Source organism: Scyliorhinus torazame, chromosome 18 (genome assembly GCF_047496885.1).
Source record: "Scyliorhinus torazame isolate Kashiwa2021f chromosome 18, sScyTor2.1, whole genome shotgun sequence".
NCBI classification, from domain to species: Eukaryota; Metazoa; Chordata; class Chondrichthyes; order Carcharhiniformes; family Scyliorhinidae; genus Scyliorhinus; species Scyliorhinus torazame.
The window spans coordinates 77,370,392-77,386,461 of NC_092724.1; the positions used below are offsets into that span (position 1 = coordinate 77,370,392).

General features: G+C 49.7%; 1 long non-coding RNA gene across 1 annotated transcript in view; it reads right to left on the reverse strand.

The window, feature by feature from the left end:
* The window catches only part of LOC140394826 (uncharacterized), a 42,466-nt gene extending 27,374 nt beyond the window's left edge, over nt 1–15,092 (reverse strand). The window contains exon 1 of the long non-coding RNA XR_011936020.1: nt 15,000–15,092. This is a non-coding gene — a long non-coding RNA (uncharacterized lncRNA). The remainder of the gene's footprint in view (nt 1–14,999) is intronic.
* Nucleotides 15,093–16,070: the final 978 nt, after the last annotated feature.

Consider the following 16,070-nt stretch of genomic DNA (forward strand, 5'->3'; position numbering starts at 1 on the left):
TAATGATCTCATAGATCATGACCCTAATTCATGATCTCATAGTTAGGGATCCTCTCGGAAGGAGTGATCACAATATGGTGGAATTTAAAATACAAATGGAGGGTGAGAAGATAAAATCAAACACTAGTGTTTTGTGCTTAAACAAAGGAGATAGTAATGGGCAAGCTAATGGGGCTAAAGGTAGACAAGTCTCCTGGCCCTGATGGAATGCATCCCAGAGTGCTAAAAGAGATGGCTAGGGAAATTGCAAATGCACTAGTGATAATTTACCAAAATTCACTAGATGGTTGGTCCCGGCGGATTGGAAATTAGCAAACTGTTTAAAAAAGGAGGTAGGCAGAAAGCGCGTAATTATTGGCCAGTGAGCTTAACTTCGGTAGTAGGGAAGGTGCTGGAATCTATCATCAAGGAAGAAATAGCAAGGGATCTGGATGGAAATTGTCCCATTGGGCAGACACAGTATGGGTTCATAAAGGGCAGGTCGTGCCTAACTAATTGATTGGAATGTTTTGAGGACATTACCAGTGCGGTAGATAATGGGGAGCCAATGGATGTGGTATATCTGGATTTCCAGAAAGCCTTTGACAAGGTGCCACACAAAAGGTTGCTGCATAAGATAAAGATGCATGGCATTAAGGGTGGGGATTAATAGGTGTTTCTCTGGTTTGCAATCACTAACTAGTGGTGTCCCTCAGGGATCAGTGTTGGGCCCACAATTGTTCACAAATTACGTAGCTGATTTGGAGTTGGAGACCAAGGGCAATGTGTCCAAGTTTGCAGACGACACTAAGATGAGTGGTAAAGCAAAAGGTGTAGAGGATACTGGAAGTCTGCAGAGGGATTTGGATAGGCTAAGTAAATGGGCTAGGGTCTGGCAGATGGAATACAATGTTGACAAATGTGAGGTTATCCATTTTGGTAGGAATAACAGCAAAAGGGATTATTATTTAAATGATAAAATATTAAAACATGCTGCTGTGCAGAGAGACCTGGGTGTGCTAGTGCATGAGTCGCAAAAAGTTGGTTTACAGGTGCAACAGGTGATTAAGAAGGCAAATGGAATTTTGTCCTTCATTGCGAGAGGGATGGAGTTTAAGACTAGGGAGGTTCTGCTGCAATTGTATAAGGTGTTAGTGAGGCCACACCTGGAGTATTGTGTTCAGTTTTGGTCTCCTTACTTGAGAAAGGACGTACTGGCACTGGAGGGTGTGCAGAGGAGATTCACTAGGTTAATCCCAGAGCTGAAGGGGTTGGATTACGAGTAGAGGTGAGTAGACTGGGACTGTACTCATTGGAATTTAAACGGATGAGGGGGGATCTTACAGAAACATATAAAATTATGAAGGGAATAGAGAGGATAGATGCGGGCAGGTTGTTTCTACTGGCGGGTGAAAGCAGAACTAGGGGGCATAGCCTCAAAATAAGGGGAAGGAGATTTAGGACTGTATTTAGGAGGAACTTCTTCACCCAAAGGGTTGTGAATCTATGTAATTCCTTGCCCAGTGAAGCAGTTGATGCTCCTTCATTAAATGTTTTTAAAATAAAGATAGATAGTTTTTTGAAGAATAAAGGGATTAAGGGTTATGGTGTTCGGGCCGGAAAGTGGAGCTGAGTCCACAAAAGATCAGCCATGATCTCATTGAATGGCGGAGCAGGCTGGAGGGGCGAGATGCCATACTCCTGCTCCTAGTTCCTATGTTCTTATGTTCTTATTAGTCGTGGCACAAATTATAAAAGCAGGGAGGTTGTGTTGGAGCTGTGCAGGATTTTGGTTGGGCCACATCTGGAGAACTGTTTGCAGTTCTGGTCGCCTCACTATAGGAAAGATCTGATTGCACCGGAGAGGTGGTAGAGGAGATTCATCAGGATGTTGCCTGGGATGAAGCATTTGAGTTATGAAAAGAGGCTGGACAGGCTGAGGTTGTTTTCTTTGCAGCAGAGAAGGCTGAGTGGGAACCTGATTGAGGTGTATACGATTATGAAGGACATGAACAGGCTGGATAGAATGCAGCAGTTCCCCTTAGTTCAAGAGCCAATAAAAAGGGGGACATAATTTTAAGATGTGGGGCAGGAGGATTAGAGGGGATTTGAGGAAAGGGTTTTCACACAGAGGGTGGTGGGAATCTGGGAAGGTATAGAATCATAGAACTCCTACAATGCAGAAGGAGTCTATTCGGCCCATCGAGTCTTCACTGGCCCTTCGAATGTGCACTCTCCTCTTGTGTCTCCTCTCCTCTCCACCCTGCCCTATCCCGGTAATCCCATAACCTAACCTACCCATCCCTGGACACTAAGGGGCAATGTATCATGGCCAATGCACACCTTTGGACTGTGGGGGAAAACCAGACCACCCGGAGAAAACCCATGCAAACACGGGGAGAACGGGCAAATTTCACACAAACAGTGACCCAAGGATGGAATTGAATCCTGGTCCCTGGTGCTGTGAGGCAGCAGTAGTTGATGCAGGAAACCTCACAATCTTTACAAAGTACTTGGATGAGCACTTGAAATGTCATAATATTCAAGGCTATTGGCCAAGTGCTGAGAATTCGTGTGGATTAGAAGCAAATTACTGCGGATACTGGAATCTGAAACCAAAAGAGAAAATGCTGGAAAATCTCAGCAGGTCTGGAAGCATCTGTCAGGAGAGAAAAGACCTAACGTTTTGAGTCCAAATGACCCTTTGTCAACACCAATCATATTCTTTCATAATAGCTCCATGTGCTTTCCAACTGGATGATGATCAGGGGCACAATGTCTCGCTGAATTTTCCTTCCTTAACCCAGGGGCTCTGAGGCAAATGTTGGCTCTTAAGAGCAAAGAACAAAGAAAAGTACAGCACAGGCTGTACACTTCGGCCCTCCAAGCCTGTGCCGATCATGCTGCCCGTCTAAACTAAAAGCTTCCGCACATCCGGGGTCCGTATCCCGCTATCCCCATCCTATTCATGTATTTGTCAAGATGCCCCTTAAATTTCACTATCGTCCCTGCTCCCACCACCTCCTCCGGCAGAGAGTTCCAGGCACCCACTATCCTTGGGTAAAAAACTTGCCTCGTACATCTCCTCTAAACCTTGCACCTTAAACCTATGCCCCCTAGTAATTGAGCCCTCTACCCTGGGAAAAACCTCTGACTATCCACCCTGTCTATGCCCCTCATAATTTTTGTAGACCTCCATCAGGTCGCCCCTCAACCTCCGTCATTCCAGTGAGAACAAACCGAGTTTATTCAACAGCTCCTCATAGCTGATGCCCTTCATACCAGGCAACATCCTGGTAAATCTCTTCTTCACCCTCTCGAAAGCCTCCACATCCTTCTGGTACTGTGGCAACCAGAATTAAACACAATGTGTGTTTTAGTGTGGCTTAACTAAGGTTTTATACATCTGCAACATGACTTGCCAATTGTTATACTCAATGCCCCGGCCAATTAAGGCAAGCATGCCGTATGCCTTCTTGACTACCTTCTCCACCTGTGTTGCCCCTTTCAGTGACCTGTGGACCTGTCCACCTAGATCTCTCTGACTGTCAATACTCTTGAGGGTTCTACCATTCACTGTATATTTCCTATCTGCATTTGATCTTCTAAAAGGCATTACCTCACATTTTTCCAGATTAAACACCATGCCATCTCTCCGCCCAAGTCTCCAAACGATCTAAATCCTGCTGCATCCTCTGACAGTCCTCATCGCGATACGCAATTCCACCAACCTTTGTGTCGTCTGGAAACTTACTAATCAGACCAGCTACATTTTCCTTCAAATCATTTATATATATTACGAACAGCAAAGGTTCCAGCACTGATCCCTGCGGAACACCACTAGTCACTGCCCTCCAATCATAAAAGCTACTCTCTGCTTTCTATGACCTTGCCAGTTCTGTATCCATCTTGACAGCTCACCCCTGATCCCGTGTGACTTCACCTTTTGTACCAGTCTGCCATGAGGGACCTTGCCAAAGGCCTTACTGAAGTCCAGATAGACAACATCCACTGCCCTACCTGCATCAATCATCATTGTGAACTCCTCGAAAAACTCCTCGAAAGTCAAGTTAGTGAGACACGACCTCCCTTTCACAAAACCGTGTTGCCTCTCGCTAATATGGCTATTTGCTTCCAAACGGGACTAGATCCTGTCTCGAAGAATTTTCTCCAGTAATTTCCCTACCACTGACGTAAGGCTCATCGGCCTGTAGTTCCCTAGATGATCCTTGCTACCCTTCTTAAACAAAGGAACAACATTGGCCATTCTCCAGTCCTCCGGGACATCACCTGAAGACAGTGAGGATCCAAAGATTTCTGTCAAGGCCTCAGCAATTTCCTCTCTTGTCTCCTTCAGTATTCTGAGGTAGATCCCATCAGGCCCTGGGGACTTATCTACCTTAATATTTTTCAAGGCGCCCAACACCTCGTCTTTTTGGATCTCAATGTGACCCAGGCTATCTACACACCCTTCTCCAGACACAACATCCACCAATTCCTTCTCTTTGCTGAATACTGATGCAAAGTATTAATTTTGTACTTGCCCATTTCCTTTGGCTCCACATTTGGATTCCGCCGCCTGTCCTTCAGTGTGCCCACCCATTCCCTGGCTACCCTCTTGCTTTTTATGTACGTGTAAAAAGCCTTGGGATTTTCCTTAACCCTATTTGCCAATGACTTTTCGTGACCCCTTTTAGCCCTCCAGACTCCTTGCTTAAGTTCCTTCCTACTTTCCTTATACTCCACACAGGCTTTGCCTGTTCCCAGCCTTCTAGCCCTGACAAATGCCCCTTTTTGTTTTGACGAGGCCTGCAATATCTTTCATTATCCAAGGTTTCCAAAATTTGCCGTATTTACCCTTCTTCCGCACGGGAACATGCCGGTCTTGAATTTCTTTCAACTGACATTTGAAAGCCTCCACATGTCAGATGTTGATTTACCCTCAAACATCCGCCCCCAATCTAGGTTCTTCAGTTCCTGCCTAATATTGTTAGAATTAGCCTTCCCCCAATTTAGCACATTCACCCTAGGACCACTCTTATCTTTGTCCACCAGCACTTCAAAACTTACTGAATTATGGTCACTGTTCCTGAAATGCTCCCCTACTGAAACTTCTACCACTTGGCCGGGCTCATTCCCCAATACCAGGTCCAGTACAGCCCCTTCCCTAGTTGGACTATCTACATATTGTTTTAACAAGCCCTCCTGCATGCTCCTTACAAACTCTGCCCCGTCTAAGCCCCTAGTACTAAGTGAGTCCCAGTCAATATTGGGGAAGTTAAAGTCTCCCATCACAACAACCCAGTTGCTTTTACTCCTTTCCAAAATCTGTCTACCTATTTGCTCCTCTATCACCCGCTGGCTGTTGGGTGGCCTGTAGTAAACCCCCAACATTGTGACTGCACCCTTCTTATTCCTGATCTCTACCCATATACACTCGCTGCCCTCTGAGGTGTCCTCCCGCAGTTCAGCTGTGATAGTCTCCCTAACCAGTAGCGCAACTCCGCCACCCCTTTTACATCCCCCCCTATTACATCCCCCCCTATCCCGCCTCAAACATCTAAATCCTGGAACGTTTAGATGCCAATCCTGTCCTTCCCTCAACCAGGTTTCTGTAACAACATCATAGTTCCAAGTATTAATCCAAGCTCTAAATTCATCTGCCTTATCTGTTATACTTCTTGCATTAAAAACATGTGCACTTCAGGCCACCAGTCCCGCTGTTTTCAGCAACATCTCCCTGTCTGCTCTTCCTCAGAGCCATAGTGGCCCTATTCCCTAGTTCTCCCTCAATTTTTTCACCTTCTTTTTTTAAAAAAAATGTATTTATTAAACTTTTTTAACACAATGTTTCTCCCTTACAAACAATAACCCCCCCCCCCCACCCCCACCCCCGTAACAACAAAAAAAGAGAAATCGCGCAGAGCAAGATATATACATGGCAAAATGATATATTTACACAGCTTTGTACACTGGCCCTCACCCGTACGTGCCAGTTTCCCCAACCCTTCATGTTATCTCTTGCTCATCCACCCTCCCAGGCAGTCCCCCCTCTCCACCCCCCCCCCCCCTCCCAGGATGTGTCCCCCCCGCCCCCCCCCCCCAAGGTTGCTGCTGCTGCTGACCGACCTTTCTCTAACGCTCCGCGAGATAGTCTAGGAACGGTTGCCACCGCCTGTAGAACCCCTGCGCAGACCCTCTCAAGGCAAACTTAATCCTCTCCAACTTTATGAACCCAGCCATATCATTTATCCAGGCCTCCAGGCTGGGGGGCTTTGCCTCCTTCCACATTAGGGGCAGCACGGTAGCATGGTGGTTAGCACAAATGCTTCACAGCTCCAGGGTCCCAGTTTCGATTCCGGCTTGGGTCACTGTCTGTGCGGAGTCTGCACATCCTCCCCGTGTGTGCGTGGGTTTCCTCCGGGTGCTCCGGTTTCCTCCCACAGTCCAAAGATGTGCGGGTTAGGTGGATTGGCCATGCTAAATTGCCCATAGTGTCCAAAATTGCCCTTAGTGTCCAAAATTGCCCTTAGTGTTGGGAGGGGTTACTGGGTTATGGGAATAGGTGGAGGTGTTGACCTTGGGTAGGGTGCTCTTTCCAAGAGCCGGTGCAGACACGATGGGCCGAATGGCCTCCTTCTGCACTGTAAATTCTATGATAATTAGCAAGATCCTTCGCCGGGCTACTAGGGACGCAAAGGCCAGAATGCCGGCCTCTTTCGCCTCCTGCACTCCCGGTTCATCCACTACTCCAAATATTGCTAGCCCCCAGCTTGGCTTGACCCGGACTTTCACCACCTGAGATATTGCTCCCGCCACTCCTCTCCAGAACCCCTCCAGTGCCGGGCATGACCAAAACATATGGACATGGTTCGCCGGGCTCCCTGAGCACATTCCACATCTGTCCTCTACACCAAAGAAACTACTCAACCTCGCCCCCGTCAAGTGCGCTCTGTGGACCACCTTAAATTGTATCAGGCTGAGCCTGGCACATGAGGAGGAGGAATTAACCCTACCTAGGGCATCAGCCCACAGACCTTCCTCGATCTCCTCCCCCAGCTCCTCCTCCCATTTACCCTTCAACTCTTCTACCAGCGCTTCCCCCTCTTCTTTCAACTCGTGGTGTATTTCCGACACCTTGCCCTCCCCGACCCATACACCCGAGATCATCCTATCTTGAACTTCTTGTGCCGGGAGCAACGGGAATTCCCTCACCTGTCGCCTCACAAAAGCCCTCACCTGCATATATCTAAAGGCATTTCCCGGGGGTAACTCGAACTTCTCCTCCAGTGCCCCTAGGCTCGCAAACGTCCCGTCGATGAACAGGTCCCCCATTCTTCCAATCCCCGCCCGATGCCAGCTCTGGAACCCCCCGTCCATCTTCCCCGGGACAAACCGGTGGTTACCCCTGATCGGGGACCACACCAATGCTCCCATTGCACCCCGGTGCTGCCTCCACTGGCCCCAGATCCTTAGCGTTGCCGCCACCACCGGGCTCGTGGTATACTTTGTCGGCGAGAGCGGCAGCGGTGCCGTCACCAACGCCCCCAGGCTCGTTCCTTTACAGGACGCCATCTCCATCCTCTTACATGCCGCCCCCTCTTCCTCCATAACCCACTTGTGGATCATTGCCACATTTGCTGCCCAGTAGTAGCTCTCCAGGTTTGGCAGCGCCAACCCTCCTCGGTCCCTACTGCGTTCCAGGAACCCTCTCCTTACTCTCGGGGTCTTATTCGCCCACACAAACCCCATAATACTCCTGCCTACTCTCTTAAAAAAGGCCGTAGTGATCACGATGGGAAGGCACTGAAACACAAACAGAAACCTCGGAAGGACCACCATTTTGACCGACTGCACTCTACCCGCCAGCGAGAGCGGTAACATGTCCCATCTTTTGAAATCCTCCTCCATTTGCTCCACCAACCTCGTCAGATTCAGTTTATGTAGGGTCCCCCAACTCCTGGCTATCTGGATCCCCAGATACCGAAAGCTCCCCTCCGCGGTAGGTCCCCTTATCCCTCTTTCTTGGTCCCCTGCCTGTAATACAAAGAGCTCACTGTTCCCTACATTGAGCTTATAGCCCGAAAACTCCCCAAACTCCCTTAGAGTCTGCATGACCTCCAAAATCCCCTCCATTGGATCCGCCACGTACAGCAACAGGTCATCCGCATATAGCGACACCCGATGCTCTTCTCCCCCTCGGACCACCCCCCTCCATTTATTAGACTCCCTCAATTACATGGCCAATGGTTCGATCGCCAATGCGAACAACAGGGGGGACAGGGGGCACCCCTGCCTCGTCCCTCGGTACAGTCGAAAGTACTCCGACCTCCGCCGGTTCGTCACTACACTTGCCATCGGGGCTCTGTAAAGGAGCTTAACCCAATTGATAAACCCTACCCCGAACCCAAACCTGCGCAGCACCTCCCAAAGGTACTCCCACTCTACTCGGTCAAAGTCCTTCTCCGCGTCCATAGCTGACACTATCTCCACCTCTCCCTCCTCCGATGGCATCATTATCACGTTTAAGAGCCGCCGTACATTGGTGTTTAGTTGCCTGCCCTTTACAAATCCCGTCTGGTCCTTGTGGATTACCCCTGGGACACAGTCCTCGATCCTCGTGGCCAGCACTTTTGCCAGCAACTTTGCATCCACATTGAGGAGCGAGATCGGCCTGTACGAGCCACATTGCAGTGGGTCCTTGTCCCGCTTTAGGATCAAAGAAATTGTTGCTTCCGACATTGTCGGGGGCAGGGTCCCCTCCTCTCTTGCCTCATTAAAGGTCCTCACCAGTAGCGGGGCCAACAGGTCTGCGTACTTCCTGTAGAACTCCACCGGGAATCCGTCCGGTCCCAGGGCCTTCCCCGCCTGCATGCTCCCCAAACCCTTGCTCAGCTCCTCCAACCCAATTGGTGCCCCCAAACCAGCCACCTCTTGCTCCTCCACCCTCGGGTATCTCAGCTGATCTAGGAATCGTCTCATCCCCTCTTCCCCCGCTGGGGGCTGGGATCTGTACAGCTCTTCATAAAAGGCCTTGAATACCTTGTTTATTTTCGTATCACTCCGAACCGTGGCTCCCCTTCCATCTTTGACTCCCCCTATTTCCCTCGCTGCCATCCTCTTACGGAGCTGGTGTGCCAGCATCCGACTAGCCTTTCCCCATACTCGTAGGTCGCCCCCTGCGCTTTCCTCCACTGTGCCTCCGCCTTCCCTGTGGTCAACAGGTCAAACTCCGTCTGGAGCCGTCGTCTTTCCCCAAGTAATCTTTCCTCCGGGGCCTCTGCGTATCTCCTGTTCACTCTCAAAATCTTCCCCACTAACCTCTCCCTTTCCATACCCTCTGTCTTCTCCCTATGAGCCCTAATGGAAATTAGCTCTCCCCTGATCACCGCCTTTAACGCCTCCCATACCACCCCCACCCGCACCTCCCCGTTGTCGTTGGCTTCCAAGTACCTTTCGATACACCCCCTCACCTTCCCACACACCACCTCGTCCGCCAGCAGTCCCACATCCAGCCGCCACAACGGGCATTGGTCCCTCTCCTCTCCCAGCTCCAGTTCCACCCAGTGCGGGGCATGGTCCGAAACGGCTATAGCCGAATACTCCGTCCCCTCCACCCTCGGGATGAGCGCCCTACCCAGAACAAAGAAATCTATCCGGGAGTAGGCTTTGTGTACATGGGAGAAGAAAGAAAATTCCCTGGCCTGCGGCCTTGCAAACCGCCATGGGTCCACTCCCCCCATCTGATCCATAAACCCCCTAAGTACCTTGGCCGCCGCCGGCCTCTTTCCAGCCCTTGATTTGGAGCGGTCCAGTGCTGGATCCAACACTGTATTGAAGTCCCCTCCCATTATCAGGCCTCCTATCCCCAGGTCCGGAATGCGCCCCAACATGCGCTTCATGAATCCTGCATCATCCCAGTTCGGGGCGTATACGTTTACCAACACCACCCACGTCCCTTGCAGTCTACCGCTCACCATTACATATCGCCATTCATTGTCCGCTACAATAGTCTTGGCCTCAAATGACAACCGCTTTCCCACCAATATTGCCACTCCTCTATTCTTTGTGTCCAGTCCCGAGTGGAATACCTGTCCTACCCATCCCTTTCTTAACCTGACCTGGTCCGCCACCTTCAGATGTGTCTCTTGGAGATGTGTCTCTTCAGTCCCTTTAAGTGCGCGAACACTCGAGCCCTCTTCACCGGCCCATTCAGGCCCCTCACATTCCACGTTATCAGCCGGATTGGAGGGGCTCTCACCCCCCCCCCCCCCACCCCCCCCCCCCCACCCCCCCCCCCCCCCCCCCCCCCCACGCCCCGCCGACTAGCCATCTCCTTTTCTGGGCCAGTCCCGTGTCCACGTGTCCCTCACCCTCCAGTCCCCCAGAGGGGGGATCCCCATCCCGACCACCTCTTCTGTGTCCCATTCCCTTTCGGCCAGTGCAGCAGCAACCCTTTTTCCCCCCACTTCCCCCCCTCCCCTCCCCCCGCTAGACCCCTGTCTAGCTTTTTTGCTCCCCCCATGTCACTCCCGTAAGTCAGCTGACGCCTGCTGACCCCGGCTTCCCCCGCCGTCCCATTGACCTCCCCGCGTGGGAGTCTCCCAATCCATATGCATTCCTTCGTTCCCCTTCCCGCCTTTCTTCCCGCGTGCGGGAAAAAACCCTGTGCCTTCCAAAGCCCGCTCCGCCCCCTCTGGCGCAGCTCCTGTCGCGGTCTTGTCTCTCTCCCCCAGCCCATGTAACATTTCCTGCGCGTAATTGACCCCCTATATACAACAACCATCACACATCAAACCCCAAAACATCCCCCCCACCCTCACAAACCCTCAGTTAGAGTCCAACTTTTCGGCTTGTACAAAGGTCCACGCCTCCTCAGGCGTTTCAAAGTAATAGTGTTGGCCCTTGTATGTGACCCACAGTCGCGCTGGCTGCAGCATTCCGAATTTCACTTCTCTCCGGTACAACGCCGCTTTGGCCCGGTTGAAACCCGCTCTCCGCTTTGCAACCTCCGTGCTCCAGTCCGGGTATATTCGGATCTCTGCATTGTCCCACTTACTGCTCCGCTCCTTCTTGGCCCATCTCAGGACCCACTCTCTGTCCATGAACCGGTGGAACCTCACCACCATCGCCCTTGGCGGCTCATTTGCCTGGGGCTTCTTCGCCAGCACCCGATGTGCCCCGTCCAACTCCAGCGGCCTCGAAGGGGCCTTCGTGCCCATCATCGTCTCGAGCATCGTGCTCGCGTATGCCCCGGCATCAGCCCCCTCCACTCCCTCAGGGAGACCCAGGATTCACAGATTCTTTCTCCTCGACCTGTTCTCTAGGTCTTCGAGTCTTCCCGCCCACCTCTTGTGTAGCGCATCGTTCTGCTCCACTCTCACCGCCAGGCCCACGAGCTCATCCTCGTTCTGACTGACTCTTTTCTGTACCTCCTGGATCTTAGCTTCGTGGGCCTTCTGCGTGATCCCAAGTCCTTCAATTGCCGAAAGCATAGGTGCCAACATCTCTTTGCGCATCTCCTCGCGCTGCTCCTCGAAGCAGCGCTTGATGAACTCCTGCAGCTCCCCTTTGTCCCTGACCGCCGCCATTTTGTTTTCTTTCCCTCACTTCTCCCGTTGCTCCAGTGCCGCTCCTTTGGCCGTTACACTTCTGGTCCGTTTCATAGAAGTTGGCAGTGTTTGCTTCACCAGTCTGCCCGAAAAAGTCTATGGAAACTCCTGAAAAAGGTCTGAGAGTCAGTTCCAGACGGGAGCTGCCGAATGCGCGACCTACTCCTCCATGGCCACCACCAGAAGCCTCGTCCCCGCCTCTTCAATGGCCTTGGTAGATCCTTTCACAGTTGTTCCCTCTGCTGCCAGAATTCACCTTTGATAGAGTCAAGTCAGATTGCAGCTTTAAGCTTGCCCTTCCCCCGCCTGCATGCTGGAAGAGGCCTCTGTCTATTGCTGCAGATCAAGCCAAATCCTTCACTGTTTCTGCCGGGTCTGGCAGCCAAAAGACACAACATTCCTGGGGGACACCGTCAGGGGAATGCTGCAGTCTTCTTCCCACACCGGGAAATGTCAAACAAATGCCGTGGGGGCCCTGTAAAAGAGCCCAAAAGTCCGTTCCAAGCGGGAGCTGCCGAATATGCGACCTAGTTCTGCATAGCCGCATCCGGAAGTCAATTTTTTCACTTATGGCTCCGGTACCCATCCCCCTGCCATACTAGTTTAAACCCTCCCGTGTGACACTAGCAAACCTCGCGGACAGGATATTTATGCCTCTCCAGTTTAGATGCAACCCATCCTTCTTGTACAGGTCATACCTGCCCCAGAAGAGCTCCCAGTGGTCCAGATAACGGAAACCTTCCCTCCTACACCAGCTGTTTAGCCACGTGTTTAGCTGCTCTATCTTCCTATTTCTAGCCTCACTGGCACGTGGCACAGGGAGTAATCCCGAGATTACAACCCCAGACGTCCTGTCTTTCAACTTTCTGCCTAGCTCCCTGAGTATTACTACAGCTCTGAACGGACCAGGAGGCTGACATGGGATCCTCTATTCAAATCAGAGTCACTGATCATTCATATTGATACTAAATTCTCTGGTTTCTATCAACTATGACTAAGAACTGTCACCTACAGGGCTCCAGGACAGTGAGTACTGAGTGTGTATGAAGATTGTGTGCACCTGTATGTTTCCATAATGTTTGTCCAAGTGAACACCAGGTCTACAATGTATATGAGTGTGTTTACAATGTATGTTTGTTGAATGTATACCTGATTTCATGATGTGACTAAAATATGCAGGTATGTAGGGCAGAGATACATACGAACATATGAAATAGGATCAGATGTAGGCCATTGGCCACTCACACCCGCTCTGTCATTCTATAAGGTTTGATTTGATTGCGTTCACTACCTTGCCCAACAAGAACCTTATACCTCCGCCTTAAAAATATTCAGTGACCCCCAGCCTCCACCACCTTCTGAGTGGCACAGTGGCACAGTGGTTAGCACCGTTGCTTCACAGCTCCAGGGTCCCAGGTTCGGTTCCCGGCTTGGGTCACTGTCTGTGCGCAGTCTGCATGTTCTCCCTGTGTCTGCGTGGGTTTCCACCGGGTGATCCGGTTTCCTCCCACAAGTCCCGAAAGACGTGCTGTTAGGTAATTTGGACATTCTGAATTCTCCCTCTGTGTATTCGAACAGGCGTCGGAATGTGGCGACTGGGGGTTTTTCACAGTAACTTCATTGCAGTGTTAATGTAAGCCTACTTGTGACAATAAAGATAATTATTATTAAAGTTCCAAATCGTTTGTCATGCTTATGTATCTGTGTACCATGTTCAGAACGTGCACATACATACAGAAGGATATATGGAAATGGTGCTTGCCTGTACGTGACTGCATCTTCCAGTGTTCTGGTTTGAGATGTACATTCAGGACAGAATATTGTGTGTTGTTTATTTGAGTAAGACGTGTATGCTGTCATGTGAGAGTACCTTTAGGAAATGGGAGTTTAAGAAATGTACCTTTAAGAATTGGGTATTATCAGGATGTCAGAGTGTGGGTGGAGCTGGGCTGTCTGTCAGCTTTTTACTTTTGTTTTAGGCTGTTTGCTGCAGGGTGTGTTTTAGTTTTGTTTTCAGTGTTGGAGCTGAAGCCAGACCAAGCAGGGGTACTGCTGTTCTCTCTGCCATCAAAAGACTATCTCTTGATCATTTGATGAATTCAGAATTATAAATGTTATCAGTAGTGAATGAAAACCTAATGTGCTTCTGTTGAAAAGTGTTTCTTCTGTCTTCTGGATGTTGTTTGGGAAGTTATTAAGCATTACTTAGTGTTGTATTCTTTGGGGGTTGTATTTGAATTAATGGTTGCTGAGATGTTCACTGTATGTTTTGAAAAGGCTAACTTGAGTTCATAGAATAAACATTGTTTTGCTTTAAAAAATACTTTTCCATTTCTGCTGTACCACACCTGTAGAGTGAGCCGTGTGCTCCCCATACCACAATCTATTAAAAGTTGTGGGTCAGGTGAACTCCATGATACACTTTGGGGTTCTCTAACCCCTGGCCCATAACAATTCTTATGTGTGAATTGGGTATGTGTGCATGTTTGCATTTATAAGCTACCAGTGAGAGGAGAGGCAGTGAACTGCAAGAAAATGCACTGGAGAGGGAGGATATAAATTTAGCCTGACACTCGGGATCTATATTCGGCTGGGGCTAGCGTTGGGCTGGGATTGGGGCTGAGGTTGGGTCTGGCATTGAGGTTGGGTTTGGAGTTAGGTTTTGGGTTGTGGCTGTGGTTAGGGTTAGGACAGGGGTTGGGGCTGGGGTTGAATCTGTGACTGGATTTGTGGCTGGGATTGGGGCTGGGATTGGGTTTGGGACTGTGATTGGAGTTGGGGTTGGGACTGGGACTGGGGTTGGGACTGGATTTGGGTCTGGGGGTGGGACTGGGATTGGAGTTGGGGCTGGTTCTGGGGTTATTCTTAGGGTTGGGATTGGGAATGGGTGGGGGTTGTGACTGGTTCTGGGGTTGGGTGTGAGGCTGGTTCTGGGTTTGCGGTTGTGGCTGTGGATAGTGTTGGTTGTGGGGATGGGTTGGTGCTTGTGTGTGCGACTGTGTTGTGTCTGTCTGTTGGTATGTATGTGTCTGTGTGAGTGTGTGTGCTGTGTGTCTGATGAGTGTATGTATCTGTAGGTGTGTGTTTGTGTGTATGTGTTAGTGTGAATGTTTGTGTTCTATGTCTGTGTGAGTGTGTGTGTGTGCCTGTTTTTCCATGTGACAGTGTGTGTAAACATCTCTGAGTTGTCTTTCTGAATGTATTTGTGTGTGTGTTTGCATGTGTGTATATGTCTGCATCTGTGTATGTCTGTGCCTGTATGTGTTGTGTGTCTGTCTGTGTATGTGTTTACGCCTGTCTGTGTCTGTGTATTTCTGCAAATCATGTCAATGCTGCCAATCTTGTTTCTGAAGGAAGCTCATTGTGTTTTTTTCAGGTTCGCAGTGAATTTAATGTCGAGGACCTGACCTGACAAATTTGTTCCTCCCTGGTTTCCTGGTAATGTGCCGTCAGGTAGTGAATAATCAGTTTGGCTGCCTCAGTCTTTCCTGAACCACTTTGTCCACTAGACAGAAACAAATGGGAAAATGAGTATTAGTCACAATTATTCTCCACATGCATCCAGTTTCCAGCAATTTTACCCCAGATTCACTCCACAATCAGCCCAGAATTACCACAAGATCACTTTAGAATCATCCCAGAGTCACTGCAGTGTCATCCAAGAGTCACCCTAGAGTCACCCCATCATCAGAATCACCCCACCGTCATTCCAGAAACATTCGAGAGCAGTGTTTTTCAAACTATTTTTCCCAGGACCCATTTTTGCCAACAGGCCAATCTTCGAGACACACGGCAGCCGACCCACGCCAACCAATCTTTGCAACACACTTTATCTTTGATACGAAAGATCCTCATGATCTCACTTCAGTCCGGTTCACAGGAGGAGAGGGCAATGCGCCTATCAGGTGCAGACTTCAGCCAGTTTCTTTGTGCCATCTTCACCTTTATGAAAATGGAAAATCAAGCCTCACACATGTAGATCGTCAAGAAGGGCAATAGCAATAAAATGTTTATTTTACTCAGCACTGGATACTCCTGGAAGATGCTATTCCAGAATGCTGGCAGCCTCATGAGCCATTGGTGTGTTTTTAATGTGGTATCACAGGTCAGCTACAGCAACATAGTCTTTTAATTTGGAATCAGCTCTAAGCTAATAACTGACTCTGGGGTCTCAACCTCAAAAGGAATTTTTCACCCACCACTTCTCTTTCAAAATCTGAAACTTCTCTCATTTGTCAGTACTTCCCTGCAAGTAATATATATGGGCTTTGCATCCTTACTTGCTTGGCACAATTGCCAAAACTATACCTCAAGAAATCATCTTTATACTGTTTTGTTGCCGAGTTAAGTGTCTTCTTTGTAGGCTCTTAACCAAAGGCCCAAAGAACCAAAGGTTCTGTACAGAGTTAACACTAGCACAGCTCTGCCCTGGACTCTTCTGAGCAGTTCTCTTCAGCAGATTCTGTCGTGAGATCCTAT